At 43.3% G+C, this 24,916-nt stretch overlaps 1 protein-coding gene across 1 annotated transcript in view; it reads right to left on the reverse strand.

Moving 5' to 3' along the window:
- Nucleotides 1-24,916, reverse strand: part of B3GAT2 (beta-1,3-glucuronyltransferase 2) — a 702,961-nt gene that overhangs the window by 632,435 nt on the left and 45,610 nt on the right. The window lies entirely within an intron of this gene.

The following is a 24,916-nucleotide window of genomic DNA, read 5'->3' on the forward strand; positions in this document are numbered from 1 at the left end:
GAAGGACCAGGGGGACAGAACCACAATGTACCTGGTGCTTGAGATATTCTTGATGCTGAACAGCATGAAGTCGGTTCCAGGATGGTTTGCAGCTCCTGTGACAGAGTTCAAGATGGGGGACAGCTGCACGTATCAGGCGGCAGGCAGTTTGGCAAGCTAGGCTAGATGGGCAGCTGCAGGCTGGCCTACACAGCAGCTCATGGTCAAGAATCGCTGTCTCTGTGCTGGCTGGTTGATCTGGAACTCTGGTCGAGGCTCTTGAGACCGCTTTAGTGACTGCAGTATTAGTGGTGCAGCCAGTTGCGGTTCGAGGGCTCGACTGCCTTGAAAATTTCCATAAAGATGGACGCTGGTTGATGCTTGTTGTGGCACTCCTCCTAGCTTCTTTATAGGGCTCGTGCCGTCCTTTAAGGCAGATGGCCCAAAGCTGAGGGGAGTGTTTGTAGGCAAAAGCCGTGTTCTTTGTTCAGAGACTCTCTGGCACTTCCCACCTAGGATTCTTGCTGGCAGAACCCAGCAAGGCACTCTGTGTGCTGGCTGGGTACCAGTTATGGAGCTGCTGGGTGGGTCTTCTGAGTCGGGTATCTCTGTCTGTATTCCATGGGAGTTGCTTAGGGGAGGGATCTTGCTTCCCTCTTGGAAATCCTGACCTTCGTTCACTGCGGAAGCTGTAAGGCAGACTGTACCTTCACCCAGGGTTCAAATAAGTCCTTCTTACTCCTTTAGAAGTCGTCTGATGATCTGCCAAAAGAGGAGCTCAACCCTCCTTTAAAGCCAAATGGGCCCCAGTGATTGGTGCAGGCTAAGCCTACCTTAATGAACATATCCTGGGTCCCCACCAACAATCTTCTGTTATGCGTGAGGTCATAACCAGAGTGCTTTACAACATGAAAGGTAAGGGGTGATAACATGTACTACTAATTCCCACCCATCTCCCTGTCTGTTGTGGAAAGTCTCTTTCTGGTTAATTGAGTTCTCTGTGGCTCCTGATCAAAGCGCAGGTCTCCCTTGAAGTTTGTGGTGAGAACCGACTTTCTGTCTCCATGAAATCACATACTTCTTCCTTCCGAAAGGGGGTTCCCTGCAGGGGTTGCCTACTGTTAACAGTTATCCCAGACATGACATTCACTGCCCTTTATAAAGAGGTGTGGAAGCTAGCTTCAAGTTGGCACATTGCATATGAAAGAGGTGTTAGTTTCCTGACCCTTGTTTTAGTTCAGTGACCAGGCCTCTTCACAGGCCTGCTTTCATTTAACTCTCATCAGCATGCGCCACCACCAAACAGAACTTTGACAATAGAACAGGGCAGATCCATGCAGCCTTTGATATTTAATTAGGCTGGCCATGGCAGTAGGAAGGTGTTGCCTTCCCCTTCCTGAGATGCTTTGATGTACCCGTGGCTGTCATATTCCTGCTAATGTGACAGGGAGGACTGCGCCTGTAGGCTGTGTCCCCCCGGGGTACACTTGACTATGGGCCTCATTACATAGGCGGTAAGGGTTAACGGTCACCGGTAAGGGTACCGGTGACCGTTAACCCATACCACCTTACTACAAGGTCCCTTTGCGGGACCCGACCTTAACGGCTGGTGTAGACCAGCCATTAAAGTTGGGACCCGCAAAGGGACCTTGGTGCTAATTACGGTACCGCAGTTTGCGGTACTGTAATTAGCTCCTTCCCCATTCCCATTATGCCCTATGGGGCAACAATGGGAATGGGGAAGGGCCATGGAGAAAGGGGGAATTACCACCCCGCCAACCTTGGAATGGGGTGGTAATTCCCTTTTCCTCCATGGTGGTACCGGTATGGTACAGGCGGCAACCATAGTGCTAATAGCACCATGGTTTACCGCCTACCATGTAATGAGGCCCTATGTGTTTGTTTTGCTGCGAGCATAGGAAAATGTGTGCGGATTAGCCCCACACATTTTCTGAGGTTGATCGCCCATCATTCCTTTTCATACAAAATTAAAAAAAAACACAGGTGAGCGCACACTCCCCATGCGGGTGGTTGAATTCCTAACGGAACAAGGACAATGGAAATGAAACAGCCTCTTCCCAGTTTAGTTTGTTCATGCTTGTAAGGCTTTATCTGTAGGAATGCTGCAGGTCACGCTAACTTTCAGAGAAAATCCTCCCGACATACCGGATAAAGTGGTAATCATAGCACTGGCCTTGTTGCCTCATTCAATCACAGAGACAGGCTCCTTCTTTTGACTATTGGGTATTTGAGTCTGACTAGGCTCAGTTTCAAGCTCTCTCACATGCTTAGTAGTTCTTCTAACAATGCGTGGTCTGCAGTGATATGATATGATAGGCTATTTATAACACGCTTAATATACAGATGTTTCTAAGCGCGGACCCGTGGATCGAACCTGTGTTGCTCTGTGTGGTTGAGGGTATGATGAGTGCCCAAGGCTCCAGGGTTGCCCTGATGTGTGAGAGGTTGGCAGAAACAGATTCAGTACTTTATGGTAAAGTAATGTGACTGTCAATGCCATGTGACCACATCCAGGGCTAAGTGTTCAGGTGTTCTCCCCGTATATATCAGGTCCCACATCCATGTTTTCTCATGAGTAGCCTTATTTGATTTTAGGAGTAGTCTCATTTTACCTTACTTGTCTTCGCCTATTGACTGTGCTGTTTGATTTGTCCCATTTAGTTTGTTCTTTCTGCACCCTTATGCCTACGGGCCTTAATCAGTGACTTACAAATAATTAAACTAAACTAAAGTAAACTAAAGTAAGTTAAACTAAACTAAGCTAAACGCACTTGGGGTGACATCTGGTCCCCTGAGTCACTGTCCTAGTAATTCCCAGCATCCGGCAGGGGACATCATTGCAATTGACATAGTTTTTATTGGTCATTGTTTATCTTCCTAACGTCCAGTAAGTCAAGGGCATGAATGAGGTTTTGAACAAATGTCTACAACTTAAGGACAAAAATTGAACCAAAGTCTAAAATTCAATTACAAAGTTACGATAGGTCAATAAAATGCTTTAATCAACCCATCGGCTCTAAAACACAGGAAGGAGACATCCTTCAATCCCTTTGACTCGCCACAACTTAAAATAACATACATAAGGATTTAACAAAACTATGTGTACACAATAATGAATATGAACGATATTTAAATTAAATGAATCTATCACATGCTTTATGGACAATATGAAGCACTGTTTTTAAACACAAACATTTTAAATTAGATACACAACAATTCAAGTAATTCTTATAATCAATATGATAAACTGATCATGTAAACAAACATTTCAATTTAGTTATCAAATGATTCAATTGCCATCTCATATTGACATGTTAGCAATCAACATAACGAACATCAATAGCTAATTCTAAAAACAACCTGTCAAATTGCTTAGACATTAAGATGATTTACATATTCTTTTTCAGAGCATCTAATAGCCATGATACAATCCAGGCTAAATGAAACTGCAGATTCTCCAACAAGAATCATGCAAAATTGTATTTTATACATTGTCTTCTGATGCAAAATTAATTAGTAACCCAGTGACGACCAGGTGGAGTTAATGTGTTGACATGTTTCAATAAATAGTGTGTAACCTCCCCCATATGGCCCTCAGGACCAACTTCATAAAATCTCAATTTTTGTTGGTTCCTCTGAAAGAGATCAGAGAAACACTCTTGTTTCCAATTACCATACAATTAATAGCTCACTATTCAGTCATTACTATATAGAAATAAAAATGTTTTTTGCAGACACTTAATGAATTTTGAGGGGATCTAAAAATATAGTATATCGAAAAGTGAACAAAGTAATGGAAGTTGCACACTCCTTATTTAGAAAAAAAGAGTTATTTATTGACTTTCAATATTAATACCTGGAACCATCACTTAGGATATCCACCCAGTAAACATATTTGGGCCGACCAATCGCCGCTTCATGACAACTTCTTGTGTCTCACATCAGAATATGTCCCAAAATCATATCACACAAATAAACACTCATCCTTTGTGGCTCAAAATAAAAGAACAAGCATTGGGCATGCCAACAGTTGGGCTTTTACAGAGGCATGTGCAAAACACTTGCCAGGCACAGCCTTAGTGTTATTAACTGCCCGTTGATGGTAGCAGGTGCAAAATGGTGTGACTACCTGGGCATCTAATAGCAGTGCCTGGTACATGCCTCCTACTTTTTACAAGCCAAAACTATTGACTTTTCCAATGCTTGTTTTAATAGGACTTCAGTGAAGGACCCGCAGAGTGTTAATAAATTGAGTTGAACCCTGGGACCTGGGGCCCTTTAAGGTGAGGTAGCAATACTTAGAGATGTATGGGGATGCAGAACTTACTCATACATCAACAATCAAACCGACTCAGGAAGTTGGCAAGATTTAGTACTGTTTTATAAACAATTATCTAAAACAGGGAGTACAACAGACATCAACAGACGTTCGCTCAAGTTTCCTAATGTGTTGCATGAAAAAACATTCTTATATAGTAAAATTTCGTCATTGACATCACACTATGTGGCAAACTACAAAAACCTACTTGGGGATGTGATAGGCGCAACGGGAACATCTAGGTATATGTTCCATACTGAAGGGGGTTGCGATTAGGCCTCTAAAATCAGGTGGACAACTAAGCACTCCTCTAGAGCAAGTCATCTTCATCGTCACAAAATACACAACGATCTACTGGTTATACATACTATAGGGCTCCTTGATATGTGTCCCTCTATAATTGTTTGGCACGCTTGTACCCTTCTGGAATATTACACTTGGTAGCAGCACGCAAGTTGGTTACCCAAGGTGGTGGGGGATTGGCCTGGTCATGCCTCCCCACCCAATTAGCCCAACATCTATCATCACTCCTGCGGTCTGCTATTCAATTAGGCTTTGAACTTGGCCTTGCAGAAGCTCCCTGTGCTTGAGAATAAAAGGGAGTGTAGCATGGTCTTATCTTCTAGTTTTGGTGTAGATTGACCCACAGTCTATTTTGATCTGACCATGTGACTGGAGACCACATTTTTGAGCTCTTTGTTGCATATAATGCTATTAAATGATGAACTCTTGACGCCTTCACTGTTTTTCATTCCACCTCAAACAGAAGTTTGTTTCTTTCTCACGTTCATGTAGCTTTTTGACAGACAACCAGGCTCACGGTGGCCTCGACTCTTCATGCTGAGCCAGCCATCCTTTCTTGAATTCTCCTTCGCCGTTAGCTATTTTCCAACTGCGCCGAACTCAAGCCCTCTCCATTCATGGGGTTCAAGTTTGCTAAAGTGCATTGTGGAACATCCATATTCCATACATTCCTATGTATATACATTGGCGCATCGCTGCATCGCCACAATCTATTCACTATGTAGCCAGCCTCAGGATTATTTAATCTACTTGCATTACTGCATCTGTACAAGTGTAAAATGACTTTGCATTTTCTTCAGCGTTTCTTTGCACAAGCATCTTCGCTTCGAAAACAAAATGTTGCTTATCTTCGACACCACTTCTTCAGATGTTATAGAACGTCTATATTCTTCCATCTTTTGTCTCTCTCCAGGGTGCGTCAGTTCTACTATGCATGATGTCACCAGTCCTCTTTCTCATCCATTGTCATACGTCTTCCGGGATTCTGCCCAGAAGACCATCATTTCTTTGTGAATGCATATAAAGTTTTCTCAGTTGATACCTTGTCTCAAGAATTCTTTGCGGTATAGGCTTCATCACTGGTACTGCAGATGTTGCAATTTCCGGCTCCCAACATATAGGCAACATGGGGGCTGAGCTTTTAGTCGGGGTATTTGGATCCTTCTCTACAGACCACCCTCTGGGCAATACATTGACCACTCTCTCATCAATCTTCCCATCTAGGCATCCTCATCTGAAGAAGTGCTTCTTTGGTGTCCATATCTCCTTTCAGGCATCCTGCTGATTTCACATGCTCATCAACGCTCCAGTCATAAGACTGCATTGTGCATTGGGACTGTAGTGGATCCATCTTCCAACATACGTCTAATGGTTCTGTGGGTACAGGAACTTTGTTCCCTCAGGTGTATGAATACTGGCCTTTACGTAGTCTCTGATTTCTTCATCTGCCAGCTCTTTTTGTATGAATCCTGAATTCAACATCAATCACAATCTTCATTCCTACTGTTTCCTTTGCAGTCTTCTTGCATTGTTGATTATTATCCTGATCACACAGAACCCAAACATGATCATCACCAACAGGGCTCCCAGGAACTTGAAAATGTTCGCCATCCATTGTGGGACCCAAGAGAAAATTGTCGCAAACCAGCTGTCATCAGTAATGTCTTCCACTTCATCTTCCATCTTGACGTGTTAGTTTGTCAGCATCATTATTACCTCTGTCAAGGTGACATTCTCATCATCGTGTGAAGGTATAAAAGTGCTGCATGATTCTCCGATTTTGGCTCAAACACCTGCACCCATAGCTGTAATCCTATCCAAGACATATCTGTTCTGAAGAGTCATCAGGCGTATGGTTCTTAGCTCTTCCTTGATAGCATTAAATCCCTTCATGGTGGTGTTGATCATTTGCAGAAGCTCCCATCTGGTAATCAGCAACCACTTGGCATTTGCTATCATCTGGATCCCTGGCATAAAGATAATAGTAAACACTGAAGCAGTCTTGCTGAACAACCTGTGTTCATATGGAATAGCATCAAAGGCATCATTCGATTTGGCTGAGAAATAGTTTTCTCTCTTCATTCGATTAAGGAGTTCAGAAGATCTCTTCTTCCTCAGGTGAGCATCTGCTTTTGGAAACTTGCAAATGTTCAGGTCTTTGGAATCACCAGTGCTGGAACCTGAACAATCACTATGGCACATAGTCCTCCCCAATCTCTGGGCAGCTTCATATATGCTCTGGATCCATAGGGCCAGTAGTGATCCATTATCACCACTGTCCCATGCTTCATTCCTGGCACATCAAAGATTCGACCGCACTGCGGATTCTCTCCAAATTTTCTTGTGCCATTGTTTCTGAAGCATAGTTCTACCCTAGCCAAAGGCACTATCTGCAATGGGCCTCCTTTGTCTAGACCCACGTCAGAAGCTTTGCAAGTCTCAGCCAGAGAGGTTTGCATCCTTTTTCCACTCATTAAATTAAAATAACTGGCTTGTGATTACCAGTTACTGCCACAGCTCTGCATACGACTATGCCTTCTTCCCAGCCATCTGGAGAAAGTACTGTTCCCCAGATTTGCATTTCTGATTCACATTTGGCCTCTTTTCTTGCAGCATTCAAACTTCTTCATCAGTCCTTCCTTTGCAGTTGAGCTTGCTGTTTATTTCCCATCTGATTCCAGCTCCCTTCATGCCAGGCTGTTCATATCTTATCACATGATTTCTGGTGTGTGCTCTTTCTCTTGTCTTCAAATCTTGGACATAATCATCTTCATCTGGGGCTCACTATTCTGTCACCCATACCAAGGATGCCGTTCGATCCTGAAACTGACCTCTTGTATGACAGAGTGCCAGGTGAATTAGGCAATGAGTTGTTTGGGCTTCGATCTCAATAGCTATGAATATTTTACACTTTTCCATAGCATAAGGCAGGAGTGCACATACATAGCAATCCTCCTTAGAAGTTCTCTTTCCTACTTCATTCATGTGCTGATACCACCTGTTATTCCCCAAATGTGCTGTACTGTCTAAATAATTATTTAATTCATAATCATCATCCCTTGCACTTCTCTTGGGTCTCATCTTTGACAAATGATTTCGTACATAATGATCATGGACTAGATCAAAAACACACCTTCCTCCAAAGGAAAGCCTAGGGCCACTTGTCACAGATATAGGTACCTCCATGTGTGCTGCTGGAGTAGGACCAATCACATAGGCCTTCTTACAGTGTCGAGTTCTGCAAAGGTAACAGGAGTGGGAAGGATGAACGGAACTCCCTCCTTTTTGGGACCACTAAAGTAAACAGTGTGGATCAATAAAAAAAGAAAATTGATAATAGATGCTGAACAGGCATATATTATGCACCAATACATTAGGCTTGACCATTGGTGTCTCTCCACATAGAACTCGGGATCTCGTCATAGAACTCCTCATAATTACAGCTATCCTGCACTTGCTCATCCGCTGCCAGTAGTTCAGCTACAAACGGGCCAGGATTCCCCATTTTACACCTGACTATTTTGATAGCTGGATTCGATATAACCACTTCATAAGCAGAAGCTCTTTGAAACGTCAGTGTACCCTTAGGTTTCTCCAAAACAGCAAACAAAGCATGCTCAAAATGCTCAAATAAAGTCATGGAACACCCCATCACTATGCTTGCAGATTTATCAATGGTGAATGCAGCCGCAGCAAGTGAATGTTCGCAGGGTAAGTGGCCCCTCATAAGTGGGTCCAAAATCCCACTATAATATGCTAAGGGTTTGTACTCTAATGTGGTTCTCTGTATGAATACTGCTGGCATAACTGTTCCATTTGTGTGTGAAAACAAAAAGACCTCCTCAGAATAATTGCGAATCCCTAAAACTAATACCCATGCTCTGATATAATTACACAGTCACAGAAACTGTTGCATTTGCTTTATCGTGTGCGATTTTGATGTTTTCACGATTGCCTCAGCTCTTTCAGGTGTAACTTTCTTTCCATAATGCAAAATTAACTGTCCTATGTATAACACCTCTTCCTGACAATAATGCAATTTCTTCTTATCAACTTTATATACTTTGTCTGCTAAAATTATCATTAGGTGAATTGAGTCTCATCTGCACTCTTCCTCTGTTGTGCTACAGACAAAAATATTGTCTACGTATTGCACCACACCACTTGGCTAATCAATATTGCTTAAGCACATCTGCAGGACCCTATGAAAGACCGATGGAGACAAACAACCCTTGGGGCAAACATGTGCTTTTCAGCTTAGTCTGACAAAACGTAAATGACGTAAGATCCTGGGAATCTTTGTGCAACGGGATTGAGAAAAATGCATTTTTCAAGTCAATCACCATAAAGTATTGTGCTTCTGGGGGAATACTGCATAAAATCGTTGAAGGTTTCAGAACTAGAGGAAACTCTGCTTCTACAATCTGGTTTATCGGTCTCTTGTCCTGAATTAAATGCATGACCCACCCTTAGATTTTTCGATCGGATACACATACACCATATTGCATGGTGATTCTGACATCACCAAGATGCCTTTATCCATCATGGCTGATATAGGGCCTCATTACAAGTGAGGTGGTAAGGGGTTAACGGCGCAGGTAAAGGAGCCCGCGCCGTTAACCCCGTCCCGCCTCATTACGGGGTCCCCTCGTGGGACCCGCTCTGGACGTCTGGTCCTTTGTGGGTCCTGCGAGGGGACCAACATGCTAACAACAGGCCGTCATTAACGGGGCCATTGTTAGCATGCTCCCCATTCCCAATGAGCCCTATGGGGGCTCAAATGGGAATGGGGATGCTCCGGGTTCACTGAATGGGGAAATACCAGGCCCTCCAAAGTCAGAATGGCCCGGTATTTCTCATTCAGGGACCACGGACCCAGACCCGAGTTTGGAGGCAGCCATCCCCTTATTAAGGGCATGGCTGCCTCCAAACTCGTAATGAGGCCCATAGTCTTAAAAATACCCTCATCTGTCTCTCGAGACATGGGATACTGCCTTGCTCGAGGCAAAATTGCTCCTGGTTTCAACATTATCTTGACGTGTCCCATCCCCTTCAGCAGACCCACATTATAGGGGCCTGTAGTCCATAAAGAGGTTGCCACTTTTTGCATGTCCTCATCAAAAAAGGCTGTACGCTGCTGCATTATCATCATTCGCTGTGGATCTCCCTTCTTTCTATCTCGATCCAATATGTAATGCTCATATCGAACACTACTTCATCATCTGACGGATAGTCTTTAAATATATCCTTGTCAGTGACGTCAGTCAACCTGCATCCTTCCCCAATAGCAATCACTGTTCTCCATGGTCTACCCTCATCATTAAATCCTTCGAGCATGACTAATTCCGCTTGCACTATGGCAGCCTGCAATTCTAGGGGAAAAACCTATCCTCCCCTCTTCGGCCATAGGTATCTGTGGCCTGAACAGAAATTCATAGAGTATTCACATATTCTTGCCCTCTAAGCCAGGTAGCCATGTTAACAAAATGCATACCCCATAATGAAAACCTTTTGGCTCTAATGGCGTTCTTCGCAGAGCTATTTGTCCTGTAGATGCCATGATCAATTCACCCACATTTAAATAATGTATTCCTGGCGTGGAACACACTATGCCTTCATCAGTGAAGGAAATCATCATATTTAGCTTCGTCGTTAAATCTCGGCCCAGAATATTAACTGGTGTCTGTATTGAATACAACAAAGGGACAGATATATGACACTCTCCTATAGAGACTGGTAATTTCTCAGTAGAAGGAACTCTACTTGTAGCTCCAGAGAACCCTTGAGCATTCATGGCATTTCATGATAACAAACATTTTCCCTCTCCTATACATGAGCGAGTTGCCCCAGTGTCTACTAAAAAAGAAAAGGATTTGCCTCCTATGATAACATCAACCCTTGGTTCCCTTGAGGATTTGGCATCACTGATAGTACTGTACACATCAAGTCACCCTGTGAGCTGTCCTATTGTGGATACATGCTTATGTACATGCCTGATGCCTGTAAAAGGATTCCCTCCCGTGATAGTGATCCCCCTACTCTAGGACTCAATACCTGTCCTGTGTTTGCACTCTGCTGTATCTGCATAGGTGCGTACTGTGACTGCCCTTGTGGTGGATTCAATGGTGCTTGCTGTGATTGCAAAGCCTGTTGTGCTTGCGGCACTTGTGATTGATACACTGTCTGATCTTGGCTGAACCCATCCCTACTTTGTGGGCTATATGCGGGAGGATAAGCTGTCCCCACTCTTGAGAATTGCCCATTCTGTACATACCATTGGTTCCCAAATGTATCACGCAATGTGCCCTGTCAATCCACATGTCCAACACACCGAAGGGATTCTTCTAAGTTGCCCTCCCTGCATGCCTTGATTATCATTCTGCTCATTCTGAAAACCACCTTGGTTACTCTGAAAGTTTCCCTGATTATTCTGAAAGCCTCCTCTTCCTCGGAAGCCTCCCCTGCATCTCGGCATAAATCCGTTCCCTCCTTGATCCGACTGCTGCTGTTTATTAACCTGCGGCACCCCCGCTATTTGCTGTGTCCCCAGCCCCTCTCTGCTGGTTAACATCACCCCTTCTATAGCATATTTCAACAGTTTCTTCTGGACTAGCTTAGCTTCCACGAGCTTCCTAACGTCTTCCCTTTTTCAATTTTTCTGCTGCAATAATCAAAAAATGGTGCGCAATGGTCAGTTGTATTTCTGTCCAGGTCTTTGCTTCCATACCCACCATCTTCTTCAGCTGTCTCTGTACCTGTTCTGGCAATCCCTGACACAGAATATGATAAAATACAAGTATTGATTTCCACCAAGGCTCTCGAGTTTCCAAAGACCACTGCTCCTGAAAATTATGAATGTAAGTAAGCGGCTCTTCGCCTTCCTGAATCTTACGTACCATAATTGCTCCCATATATGATGTATCAGGATATTGTACTCTAAGCGCTTTCCAGACTGCCACTCTAAAATTATTAAATGGCGCTCCATCATGCGCTGTGTTCTGTGCTGTGACACTTGAGTATCCTGCTCTCGTCCAAATGTCATCACCCCTTTCCCCAAGGATAGCTGCTAGAAGACTCCTAATGTCCCCTATAGCTAAGGTATTTCCTCCAGTCATTGTTTTCCAATGCATAGATCCATTTCCCCACACCCGTCATTAAACTGGGCAATTTTCATCTTAAATTGTCGTTATCCATCTGGGGCCATGGGATATACTGCGGTATGGCCCCTCCTTTTTCTAACAAGGGGAATTATAAAATCCCAAAATTGCAATCGGCACCCATCGTCTGCCTATCCATAGTAGGGACAAGGGCTCATGATCGCCTTCTTCCTGGTAATGACCCCAGTCTGCTTACATATGGTGGCGATTCCCCCCTCTCACTATGAGATTACCTTCTAGGTCACTCTGGGTACGCCATAGGCTCTGGCGTCCTTTCTGTAGGCTGGTCTAAATCTGACCACCTCACTTCCTTTTCTGTCTGAAAGCATCCCTCAGGACCGCATGCACTAATGCCCTCCTCTTCACGGAAGGGTTCCCTGTCTTCGTCTGACATATCTTGTCCCCATCCTGTATGGCTGCCTTCTTTTTCCCTCTGTTTAAAGTCAGCCTGTCCAAAGACAGGGCTTTATGTTCGAGACTAAACAGGCCTCCCTCGATGCCTCGTGACTGGGCAATTTCAGATTGATCGCCTTTCCCTTTGTTTCTCGATTCACTTTTTGTCCTCATCTCCTGATAGGCCTTCTTGATTCTGTTTCCAATACTTCCTATCTCAAAATTCTTGGTTTACTCTGGAGGGTCCTGGCATCGCTTCTTGCTACGGGAAAAACTCTTCTATGTCTTTCCATGATACTACTGGACTTGGTTCCATTAGCTCTCTCTCGATGCAATCAATGTCGCGTGCCCGCTGTCTTCTCTTTCATTCTATTTCCTCATCAAATGCCCTTCGTTTCATTGTTTCTTCCCTAACCCTTTCTTCTTCCTGTCTTTTTTCGCTTCTCTCCTTTCATTTGCCCTATGCACCTCTTCGTCTCTGTATCTTTGCATTCTTTTATCTCTTAATTTCTGTTCTTCATCCTCTTCTCTTTTCTTGTCTAGCCTACCTCGTTCTTCGAATTGCTCTTTGTCTGTTGTCATATTTTCTTTGCTCTTCGGCTCTTTCTTCCTTTCTTAATTGTGCTTCCTGATAAAGCTGTTCTTGTCTTTGTCTATTCTTTCTTTTACACTCATCTTCTTTCAGTCGCTTCTCTCGTTCCCTGTCTTGCTCATCTTGCTCTTCTCCTTGCCTTTCTTCCTTGATGCTCTTCCCATCAAGTTTGAGCAATATCTGACCACCCATCCATTTGTTCTATATGAGCACTATCTCGTCAGCTTTGTCTTTTTCTCCTTTCCATCTCTTAATTTCCCATTCTATATCTAGAGTCACATTCAGTAGTTCATTTTTCTCTTTGTCCCGTAAGATTCTAGAGATCATGTCCTTTTCTGGGATTCTTTCTGGGCTTCCATCACTGCTATAAGCAGGCGGTTCATGCGTCAGGTTACTGTATCTTGTTGCTGCTTTAAGCTCCCTTAATGGATACAATCCTTCATCTTTTGTACTATCACCATTTACTTCATGCACGGTAGGGGGAGCAGAAGGCCCAACACCCCCCTCTTTACACTGGTTAAGCTAACCTTTTCTCCAACTTCTTTCCTTTGTACGCAACATTCAAGTATGTGGTCATGTGCTGCAAAACTGCTTTTGACAGTGATACCTCTTGTGGCCATGCCATGGACATTTAACCTGTTCTGCCCATAACCCATTCTGCACTATATTGCTTAAGCTTGGGTGCATGTTTTGGCAGCTGCTGCATAGGTGCATGAGCAAAGTAACATCCTCCATTATGACAAGTCTCAAATCGACTGTCAATACTCTTTTACACAAAAAATACCTTTCAGAAAAACAATGAAATATGAGCGCGCACCAATCGTCGCCGCTCCAAACCTCTACGTCTCACTTCACTTCAATCTACCTATTCAGTCAATACCCTCAATGACTAAATAAACACATAATTTCCTCTCACCCTTTTAACACAATCTATCATTTGTCTCTCTTCGACATCTCATTGTTTCCTCTATTCATAAAATACATAAAATACACAGACCAACTGGCCGGCCCCAACGTATATATCTCTTCTTAGCACTCCTTGCTGCTATTCTGGCCCCTAAAAATAGCCAAATGGGGGTGTGAGATATTCCCTTTTGCAAACCTTGTTTGCTTGTCACCTATGTATCCACTTGGATTTTGAAATACCTCCTTCTAAACATTCCTTGAACGTAGGATTATGGGCTTAATCTGTGACGCTCCTCATCATTGCACCTATACGTGATGCTCTTCATCATTAACTAAGTACCACACCAACCCTCCATTACATTCTTCCTATTATCACTTTCCCACTCAGTGCTAATTCATCGTTTGCCACCTTTCTTAATCTACTCACCATTCGCTTTTCAGCTCCTGACCATCGGGATCGTCTCCTCCTCCTCAACCAGCCACCGTCGCCTTCGGTCCGCTTGCTCCCTGTAGAAACCAGGAGGGGATTTTGTGAAAAAGGGACCCGTCCAACCTATCTCTTTATGTCTTGCAAGAACTTTTTCGGCCACAATCCACAGGAAATCTTGTGGTCCTCCAGCTGAATGGCAGAAGACCTCCGATATTGCGAGACCCTTAAAAGCCTACTGGGTTGATGGGTCTTTAACCATCCTACCTCTGCTACCACGTGAACCCCGGAACCTGGGGCCTTTTAAGACGAGGTAGCAATACTTAGTGATAGATGTGGATGCAGAACTTACTCATGCATCAATAATCAAAACGACTCAGGAAGTTGGCAAAACTTAGTACTGTTTTATTAACAATTATCTAAAACAGGGAGTACAATGGACATCAACGGATGTTTGCGCAAGTCTCTCAACATGTTACATGACAAAACATTCTTATATAGTAACAGTTCGTCATCATTGACATCACACTACGTGGCAAGCTAGAAAAACCTACTTGGGGATGTGATAGGCTTAACAGGAACACGTAGGTTGTGATTGGGTCTCTAAGATCAGGCGGACAACTAATCCCTCCTCTAGTGCAAGTCATCTTTGCGCTCTGAAACACTACATCATATCATGTCATATCGTCACAAAATGCACAACGATCTATTGGTTATACATACCATGGGCTCCTTGATACGTGGCCCTCTATAATTGATTGGCTTCTGGAATATTCCACTTGCTAGCAGCATGCAAGTTGGTTACCCCAGGTGCTTGGGGGGTTTGGGCTGGTCATGCCTCCCGACACAATTACCCCAACATCTATCAACACTCCTGTGGTCTGCCATTCAATTACGCTTTGAAATTGGCCTTGCAGAAGCTCTCTGTGCATGAGAATAAAAGGGAGTGTGGCATGGTCTTATCTTCTGCTTTCGGTGTAGCTTGACCCACAGTCTATTTTGATCTGACCATGTGACTGAAGACCATGTTTTCGAGCTCTTCATTGCATATAATACTATTAAATGATGAACTCTTGATGCCTTCAGTGTTTTTTTCATTCCACCTCAAACAGAAGTTTGTTTCTTTCCCACATTCATGTAGCTTTTTGACAGACAACCAGGCTCACGGTGGCCTCAATTCTTGGTGCTGGGCCAGCCAGCCTTTCTTGAATTCTCCTTCGCCATTAGCTATTTTCCAACTGCGCCACACTCAAGCTCTTTCAATTCACAGGGTTCAAGTTTGCTAAAGTACATTGCGTAACATCCAGATTCTATACATTCTTATGTATATACATTGGTGCATCACCGCAATCTATTCACTACGTAGCCAGCCTATGGATTACTTTGTCTACTTGCGTTACAGCATCTGTACAAGTGTAAAATGACTGCATTTTCTTCAGTGTTTCTTTGCACGAACATCTTAACTTCAACAACTCCTCTTCAGATATTATACAATGTTTATGTTCCTTCTTCATTTCTGACTTTTCTGGGTGCTTCAGTTCTGCTTTTCATGATGTCACCACTCCTCTTTCTCATCCATTTTCATGCTTCTTCCGGGATTCTGTCCGAAAGACCATCATTTCTTTGTGAATGCATGTAAGGTATTCTCAGTGGATACCTTGTCTCAAGAAGTTTTTGCAGCATAGGCATCCTTACTGGTACGGCACGTGTCGCAATTTCTGGCTCCCAACATATAGGCAACATGGGGCACAGCTTTCAGTAGGGGTATTTGGCTCCTCCTCTGCAGAGTGGTTGAAGGCAGACCTGGTTAAGACATTTTTATTATGACATCAGTGGGTTTGCATCTCCAAAAGTCTTTACCTCTCAGAATGCTATTTTTAAAAAAACACTGGCAGACACTTTATGTTGAATGTTTGATGCTAAGGCTTGATTAGGTGATCACAATGAGTTCCTATACGGAGGTGTTTTGGGCGAGTTTTGGGCAGGAAGAGGCAGGAAGTGGGTGGGAATGGAAATGTGCATGGCCATGGGAAATCGATGGGTGGGCAAATAACAAAACAAAACCTACAAGCTGTGTGTCGCTCCTCATATGCCATTTCTCCCTATCTGTACTCTAATACAATTGTTTCTGCTTATAGGTGGCGCAAGCCCCACCTAATAGTTCAAACTAAAAATGGATGTCATATTTATAAATACTATTCGGATAAGCTATATAAAATGGTATCTGCTCTCAAAAAAGTGTTAGAGGATGCGTTTTATAACCAACTTACTTTTCATCTCAGGCTTAGTAACAGAATTAAAGCTAGACCACTGTGGAGAATAAACCTCCTGCTGTCAACAGACAATGAACCATGTAAAAGGATAGAAACAAGCATTTGTGATTTCATGTCACTCAACAAAGACTCTTTCAAATATGACCAGCAAGTATGCAAAACCCTGAAAGCATATTTAGGGTAGTTTGGGGGCGCGGGTAAATTACACTAACACTTAGAAGAAAATGAAATAACTGAATATACTAGAAGATATGTATGCAAGCGATTACAGAGAAGTGCAAATAAAGGAGAAAATATTGAGATTAAAACACTGTAGAAAAACCTGCCAAAACATCCAATAATGGAAACCAGGCAGTGGCAGCAGAGTATGGCTTATTTCCATACAGCCGTGCAGAAGTGGACAAGGAAACTGGAGGAGTATCCCCACTCTAAAAAAGAAGATCCCAGGTTTAGAGTTCTGTAAGGCGTTTACACAATGATTGTCAGACAGAAAATAAGCATGATACATTTCAAAAATATCCTCATGTTAAATGCCAGATGAATACACCATCTTTCGCTTCTGCCCCTCCCCTGACCCATTATTGCACAGGTGAGAAACGTTACTCACTGAGACGACCATACCACCCTTATCCCAGGCAGGTACAGCAAGGCATAGAGACCATTTAGGCTGAAGATGGCAAAAACAGTCAAACTACTATTGTAACAATACATATGATTGCATTAGACACAAAGCAAATGTGCTCTCATCATGAAGAACCTATACACTTGGTAAAATATGCATTTGTACATGAAGAATATTAACATAGCAGCCACAAGACATGACGAATGCCAACAGGCCAAATGTATAAGGCGAATGCAACATAAACGACACATGAATAAAGTTCACTAACATAGAAACAAGAGTGTAATTGGGCAGCCATTTTATTTAAAATTGAAGCCACAACATGCTTTTAATTAAATGAAAGGCCTCAAGACTTCGAGAGAACTCAAAAAGATGAATCCACAAAAATACGCATCCATGCAGAGATCAGACAGGAGTTGGCAACTAGTGCCAAGGTTACGAGAAAGTAAGGGAGGGTCGGAGCATAAGAGCAAAGGCACAAGATAGTTATTCCCAGGACGTCAGCCGGATACGTCCAGATTGATTACAATTTGATAAGAGCACAACCTGCCTTTGTAGGCCAGGTGCAGCAAAACGGCAAGCTAAAAGACACCATGAAGAATAACTCAAGAGTGTCCCCAGTGGCAACAGGAAACACATCACATGCATTAGGAGTAGCTGAAATCCCAATACATAGGAGATAATTCCATTTCATACATGGTCCCATCACATGTGACCCATAATTGAAGAACGCGGCCTATTCATTAGAAATTAACAAACATAGCATACCTTGCTGTACTTCCTACATGTACAGACAGGCACGAGGCACCATCCAAGGTCAAATACAAAGAGATTGCCTGGTTTTATGGCATAGGAATGAGGGTTGATAACTTTTTATTTGAACAATGAACATTCCATGGACCTCTCTCCACCTTGTCTGGCTCATGTCGGGATGACCTGTCAATTGTTCAAGGTTGGTTAACAAAGAGCCAACCTATTAAAACCCTCATTGTTATGCCGCTCCTAAAGTAAGATGGTAACCAATTACCTGTTGCAGAGATGACATAGTTTAACCTTTATCTATATAGGGATGGTCTGAGGAGGAGCCATCACTAACCAATGCCCATTACCCAAAGGATTTTGTAAACTGATAACATGTGTTTACGTTCATTTATGATGTAGTTGGACTACTTAAATTGTTGTTTGTAATGGACACGCTGAGAGAAACAAGATTGAAATGCTTGTATGCTGTCCCTGCTTTATTTGGATGATGATAAAGCTTGATTTTGCCTTGCACTTTGTCTACCTCGTCTTTGAGTCCGGTTTGGATTGACTCCAAGTCCGCTGGGCCATTTGGGACTTTCCTAGGCCGTCTTAACAGATGGTAGCAGAGGTGATGGTTTGGTAAGCATAGTTGGACTGTCGAGGGGTCCCCGTCAGGTCCCCTGAAGGCTACAGATGTAACCTGTGTATAATGGGATTATGCGGAACAGGGAGCAGTTGACAGCAGCCCATTTGGAGAAAGTCCTGACCTTTGCCCGGAGGTCGCCCATTAGGGTGTGGTTGGACAGCTGGCTGTTAGTATAGACTTGATGCCAAAGACCATTAGCAGATCCACGGATGTAAGTATGACATAAGCATGGCAAAAATGGGAAAAAAGGTTTTTGTATATTGTGGACTTGTGACGAAATAAAAGTTAAAAGGACATGATAAGCCTTGTTACGGAGCAGTAGTAACAAAAGAGACAGGTTACCTCACCAGGCGTCGAACAGACAGCTGTAATGTATTTTGTTGTGTAATGATTGCTGGCTCCAGCCTCATGTTGTAAGATAGCCTAGGCATTGTAAAGGTGGATTTTTGTGTATTTGCAGAGGACGAAAAGTGGTCATGTGGACCGAGGAGTGTGATACGGTGTGGCAACAGCGAGGTGGGGCTACTCAGAGCGTAAGTGATGGTTGTGGTGCCATTTAGAAGGATTGAGAGGAGCACTGAGTTGGGGCTGCTTGGAGCGTGAGTGGAGTTTGTGGTGCCGCTCTAAAGAATTGGGTGACGCAAGAGATGTGGTCATTGAGAGGGATGCAGAAGTATTCATTCTGAAAAGCATTATTGGGGAGGGGTGCGAAAAGGAGAAAGGAGATGAGCAAGAATTAAACATAATTTGGTAAGTATCAGTTAGTTGTGCTGTATAGTATTATAATGGGGGACACTCTGATAATTCACCTTTGTAAGTCATTGCCCTAATATAAAGACACCATTTTTAAATACCACACACAGTGTGTTGGAGACACTGTGGGCAGGATAGTTATGCCCTGGCAACAAAAAGGCATTTATTCGAAGCAAAGACAGTACTGCAACAAATGTACACCTATTTGCATGCCGCATGTAAGGGAACCCAACTCCAGAACAGCCTAGGAATATCTGAACTATGGAAAGTGTACAGAGAAAACATAGTGGAGCCAAGTATGAAAGAATGGATGCTTAATCAGCATGACAAAGGATGTATGATGCCCATGGCTCCTCCTCCTCTGTCCCAGAGCAAGGAGCAGTCTTCGAAAGCACAGGGATTACACCCATTACATATATTAAAAGCAGTGGCAGGATATACTACTCCCACATATGCACCTCCCACATACGGTAGTGAAGACATTATACGTAGAGAGATAATAAACAAACAGGGACCAGTGTCTACACATGCAGAATATGATGAGCGCTGTGACGTGCAAGCCAGGCTAACAGAAGCAGAGGAAGAGGTTCAGAGAGGGAAGGACAGGCTAGATGACAGGGAGGCTGAGACAGTAATGTATCAAATGAGTGGATGAGAGGTTTGAGAAACCAGAGGGTGTCTCACCCATTAGTCCCCGGGGATCTCTGTCTTAGGTGGCCAGAGAACGGCCATCGCCTTTGGATCCAGAAACTGTGGGTGAACCAGTACAGGAGGTTCACCTCTGTGAGGGGTCCTCAGAGAGTGGGAGTGGGACACCTGATGGCGAGAGGTATCCCTTACCCTCCAAAACCTTTAACCCCTCCTGCCACATAGGAAACCAAGGGACTTTAACTCCCCACCTTCCCTACACGAACACTGCTACACATCTGGGGAAAAACAGATTAGTACCAGAGCAATGTACCTGACCTGTCCCACTACCATGGCTAGGCAGAGTCGAGCAATTACATTTGAAAACACACACATGACTGCAATTGAACTTCCACACATGGATAAAAGGCGTAGGGAGAATGGGAGCACACACTGAGCGAGGCAAAGCAAATGAAGGAGCAGTTCTTCCCAGGCAGCAGCTGAGCCTATGGACAGAGATGGAAGACCGAGACAGGAGAACAAGGAAGGAGATACCCTTGACCTTTTCGACGATTGTTATACTCCTAGGAAAGTGAAAGCAGCACATGTAAGGCTAAGAAGGGGAACCGAAGACTCCTGCATTGTGTGTCCAAGATATCCTGCATGACTGGCTGAGTCGGGGAGGAGCAGCATCTGCCGTGGTATCATTCTTGGCTCCGAGATCAAAGCCGCAAACAGAGAAATCAACACAGCCGGTGAGTTGAAGGAAACTGTATGAGGCTGGTCTGTGTTGAAGCAAAGGTTGCAAGCAAGAGCATTGTTACATGAAAGAGCGAATGTTGAAGCGTTTGATGAAAGACGTGGGTAAATGCTAGATGGCTGGTGAATTGTTTTGAACATTTAACGTAAACTAAGATACAAGATAGCATAGTGGTCCAGCACTGTGTGTGTGCCCAATCGAAGGTCTCAGACTGATATATCCCACAAAGAAGTGTCAAAAGGAACTGTAATATGTGAAAATGAAGAATAGAAAGCAAGCGAGAATGAATCGAAGTGGTCCTGCAAGTGTATAAGTAAAATCCATCACACAGTCGAAAGTCTTTGATTATGAATAAATGCATCAAGGTCTGGGCCCGGCTGAGGGAGACCTATTGTTAATTGATCAAACTGTGAAATAAGGAGAAAGCGAGAGTGCAAGGTCTGATCCCGATTGAGGGAGACCTATTGTGAATTTGTGTATAAAAGGGGTCCGACTCCGGCTGAGGGAGGCCCAGGGTGAACAGTGCATCCGAGACTTTGTAAGTGTTAGACTCCTGAAGAGAAAGGAACTTTGATGCTGTGTTTTGTATCCAAGGCATTCTACAAATGAGAGACGTTTGAACGGAGGGAGACTTTGTCGCAGAAGGCCCTGTTTTATTTCCTGAACTGCATCTTCATGCTAGAGAAGCCAGAGTCTGTACTAAGCTTGAGTGTGCCACCATACCCTGTGCTGAAAACGTGGGGAAGGGAAGCTAATTGTCTGGTGGTCCTGACATATTGTTTCTTGAACACTCTTTCTTTTGCATACATCATTTTCCCACACCATTTGTATTTAGAAGTAGGGATTGGCAATAGGTGTATTAGTATAGGCCCTTTTATTTTGACAACACTCCACTAGGATTGTGTTATTATTATTTGATGGTTGTAGCTTGCTCCCATCCTTAGATTTAGGATTAGATAGGCGTTCAACCAACCCATTGAAGTTCAATATACACCCTTGAACTGTAATCACTTGTGTCTGTCTTCACTATTTGATACCATGGCTTCCTTACAGAAGGTACATAATGCTTATGTTGGATGGAAAGAGCAGTGAGAAGTCTAACGAAAGGGCAATGGAAGTTACAGAAAGGCAGGAGAAAGAAAAAGGAATTGAGGAGGAGAGAGACAGTGAGTGACAGAGAAAACAGAGAGAGAGAGAGCAAAGGGATGAAGAAGAAAAGGAAAGAGAAGATGCAGAAAGATAAAGATGAAAAAGGCAAGAAGAAGAAAGTAAAAATGATAAAGAAAGAAAGCAAGAGAGGGAAAGAGAAAGGAAAAAGAGGAAGAAAGAGAAAGGAAGATACAACAAGACACAGAAAGAAGTAGGGAAAGGCAATGAAAAGAAGTTGATGATATTATTAGGGGCATCAGTGCTCCAGAAAAGATTTTAAAGTGGGAGTATTTTGCTCCCTATTTTTTAAAGTTGGGTGTAAAATGATTTTTTGTGGGTTAAAATATAAGTCTAATTCCCAATGTGAGTATTTTATAAGCAAGTAAAAATATGCTTTTACTGGAAGATGAAGATGAAAACATTTTTGAATAATAATTCCTTTGCACCTAGGTATTCATGTACATTAAAAGATACATGTTTACTTGTTCCCGTCAGGCAGTAATAATAGTATTATGTGCACTACCAATCAAAACATATCATGGAGACGTGTGGTGGAAAGCAGGGGCACAAGGGGCTACGTGTCTGTTTCCCATTTTTTGTTGGGATTATGTTTACCCCTATTTTGATTTTTGGGAGCATGTACCTATGTTTAGGGAGTAAAAGTGGTCAGTACACCCTTTATCTGTAGGGCTGGGAGCCATTCACTCCCAGCCAGAGAAAGAGACAAGAAACGGGAACAGAAAGAAAGAGAGAGAAGCTTATAGAGACGCCACAAGGAGTTGATGACATTATGACCAGACATGCGTTGTTGGATAACGAGGACGAAGGGGTTATGAGAAGAAGAAGTTACAGCCTAGATTGGGAGACAAAGGATGACATTGGAGCAATAGGAAGTTGGAGAGCAGACAGAGGAAGGCAGAAATACAATGGAAGAAGTGATGAGTGTGTCATATAGAAGACTTCCCAATAGATTTTCAGTATAGAGAGGATGACGAAGATGAAAGCAGCGATGACACAATGTTTGAAAACAAAGAAACCAGGGAAAGCAAAGAGGAGTCAGCAGAAGCCCCATCCACGTATAAACAGATAAGGAGAGAGGTAGCATGGTTAGAGAGAGAGGAACCAGCAATAAGGCCAGAACTCATTCAATCGAAATGCCAGACGATGTGTTAAAACAGTTTAGCAGAGCAAACAGCATATGTAAACAGGCGGAGAAATTTACCAGGGTGGTAGAGAGTTAGCATGACAGATGTGGTAACGAAGAAAAGGGTGCTGCTGGGATTGGATGGGGCACAGGGATAAAACAGTTCCCATTATTAGAGAAAGGGGGAGGACTAGCACAATATGTACAATGGCTGCAGACAGATAAAAACAACTTCATTTATGCATTACCATTGTTTACATCAGGGACGGGAAAGTTCATTAATGAATTGTAAAGAATGACAGCCGGGATAACGCTAGCAGTAGGCAACATAAAAAGTCTTTTTGCCACCATATTGGGCAAACAATCAGAAGACATTTGAAAGCGGGCAGGGTACACCGAGGTGACAGCCCAAAATACTAGCCACGACAGGGTACCTTTTAATAATTGCAGAACAGTCATTTTGATGGCACTCAGAATACAATCCAGACACGTCAGATATGGGTGAAATCATGACACAGAAAATGGGGCCTGATGAACACGCCGCTGCTTATATACAAGATATTCAAGAACAATTGAGGCTAGAGACTAGAGAACCATGGGATAAAAACATCACAATTGTTTATCACATTTTGAGTCAGGGACTTCCCGACGAGTTGACAAGGCAACTTAAATAAGATTGTGGGGATCGAAGCAAAACCATGGCCTGAGATGCAATTGACTATTGTCCATCATTGTAGATTGAAACAAGAGAAGGACTGAAGAAAGTTGGGGAAAGAAAGATAGAGGAAGCCAATCTAGTTCAAAAGAAGCTACCAAAACTGTCAATGGAAGGAGCCATGATTACGAACATGGAGGAAAACAATGTTATGCAGGAGCCAGGGCCAAAGGGAAACTTTGCAAGGAGGGGGAATATCATTATTAACCTCAGGGATGAGGGTTTGCACCCACAGGTAGTGGTTTTGGACTTCAAGCTCAGCAAGGAGAAGGGTTTAATGGGGGTGTGAGGGGTTGGAAATGAGAGTCATGCACAAGGTATTCATATTCTCAAGTAAAGGCATATATTAAAATAAAAATGGGTTGGGAACCTGCCTAACTGGCCCTATTCTAAGAGGAATTTCCCTGCCTAAAAATCCAAATTTAAGATCAGTCTGTATCAGGAAGTCAATAACTGAAAAGACGTCTTTGTATCTAAAACGTCCTATCCTGACACTCACACTAAAACAAAACAACAAAGGGGTGCAAGGAAATATATTTTTCTTGATGTTAGCAAAAGTGTTCAAAACCAAAACATAATAATGGGGGTCATTATGAGTTAGGCGGTAAGGGTTAATGGTCACCGGTAATGATGCCAGTGCCGGTAAACCCTTACCGCCCTATTCTGAGGTCCCTTAGCGGGTCCCAGCAGGAGCAGCTGGTCTGACGCGCCCGTTATTAGCGCCTTCCCCATTCCCATTGAGCGCTATAGGGGCTCAAATGGGAATGGGGAATGGGGAATGGTCAACTGAATGGGGACTTACCGGGTCTGCATAGGTTGAATGTCCCGGTAAGTCCCATTCAGCCAGACCAAACTCGTAATGACCCCCAAAGACTCCAACAAATAAAATGTTCTCCAAGGTAGAGATGCTTGGATCCAGGGGTTGATTCCCTTCACCTGGTTTCTTAAATAGAATGGCAAATGTTGCACTTTAATAAATCATTCCTTTTTTTCTTCACTGGACTCACAAAGTTGAACCACAAGTTATACAACAGTTTTTCTGTAAGATTTCCTTTAACTCTGTAGATTGCCTGGTGTACTCCCCTGCCATGAATCTTCATTCAATCTCAACCACCTGGTGTACTCACCTGCAACAATTCCTTTTATAGTACCTTTCAGATCACCTGGTATACCCTCCTGCTAGGAATCATAACTTAACTTCAACTGCCTGGTTACTCGCCTGTAATTACTTCTCTTAATTATAGGCCCAATGGCATCTTTTCCTATGGTAACACTTGCTCAAACTTCTCCCCCACACAGGCATCTCATGCATCTGTACTGGTTTGGGGTTTGTCTTTGTAATGTGTCTTGTCTGCATTCAACCATTCTTCTTATTGGGTGTTGAATT

This window comes from Ambystoma mexicanum, chromosome 4p, assembly GCF_040938575.1.
Source record: "Ambystoma mexicanum isolate Mex_15411 chromosome 4p, UKY_AmexF1_1, whole genome shotgun sequence".
Classification (NCBI taxonomy): Eukaryota; Metazoa; Chordata; class Amphibia; order Caudata; family Ambystomatidae; genus Ambystoma; species Ambystoma mexicanum.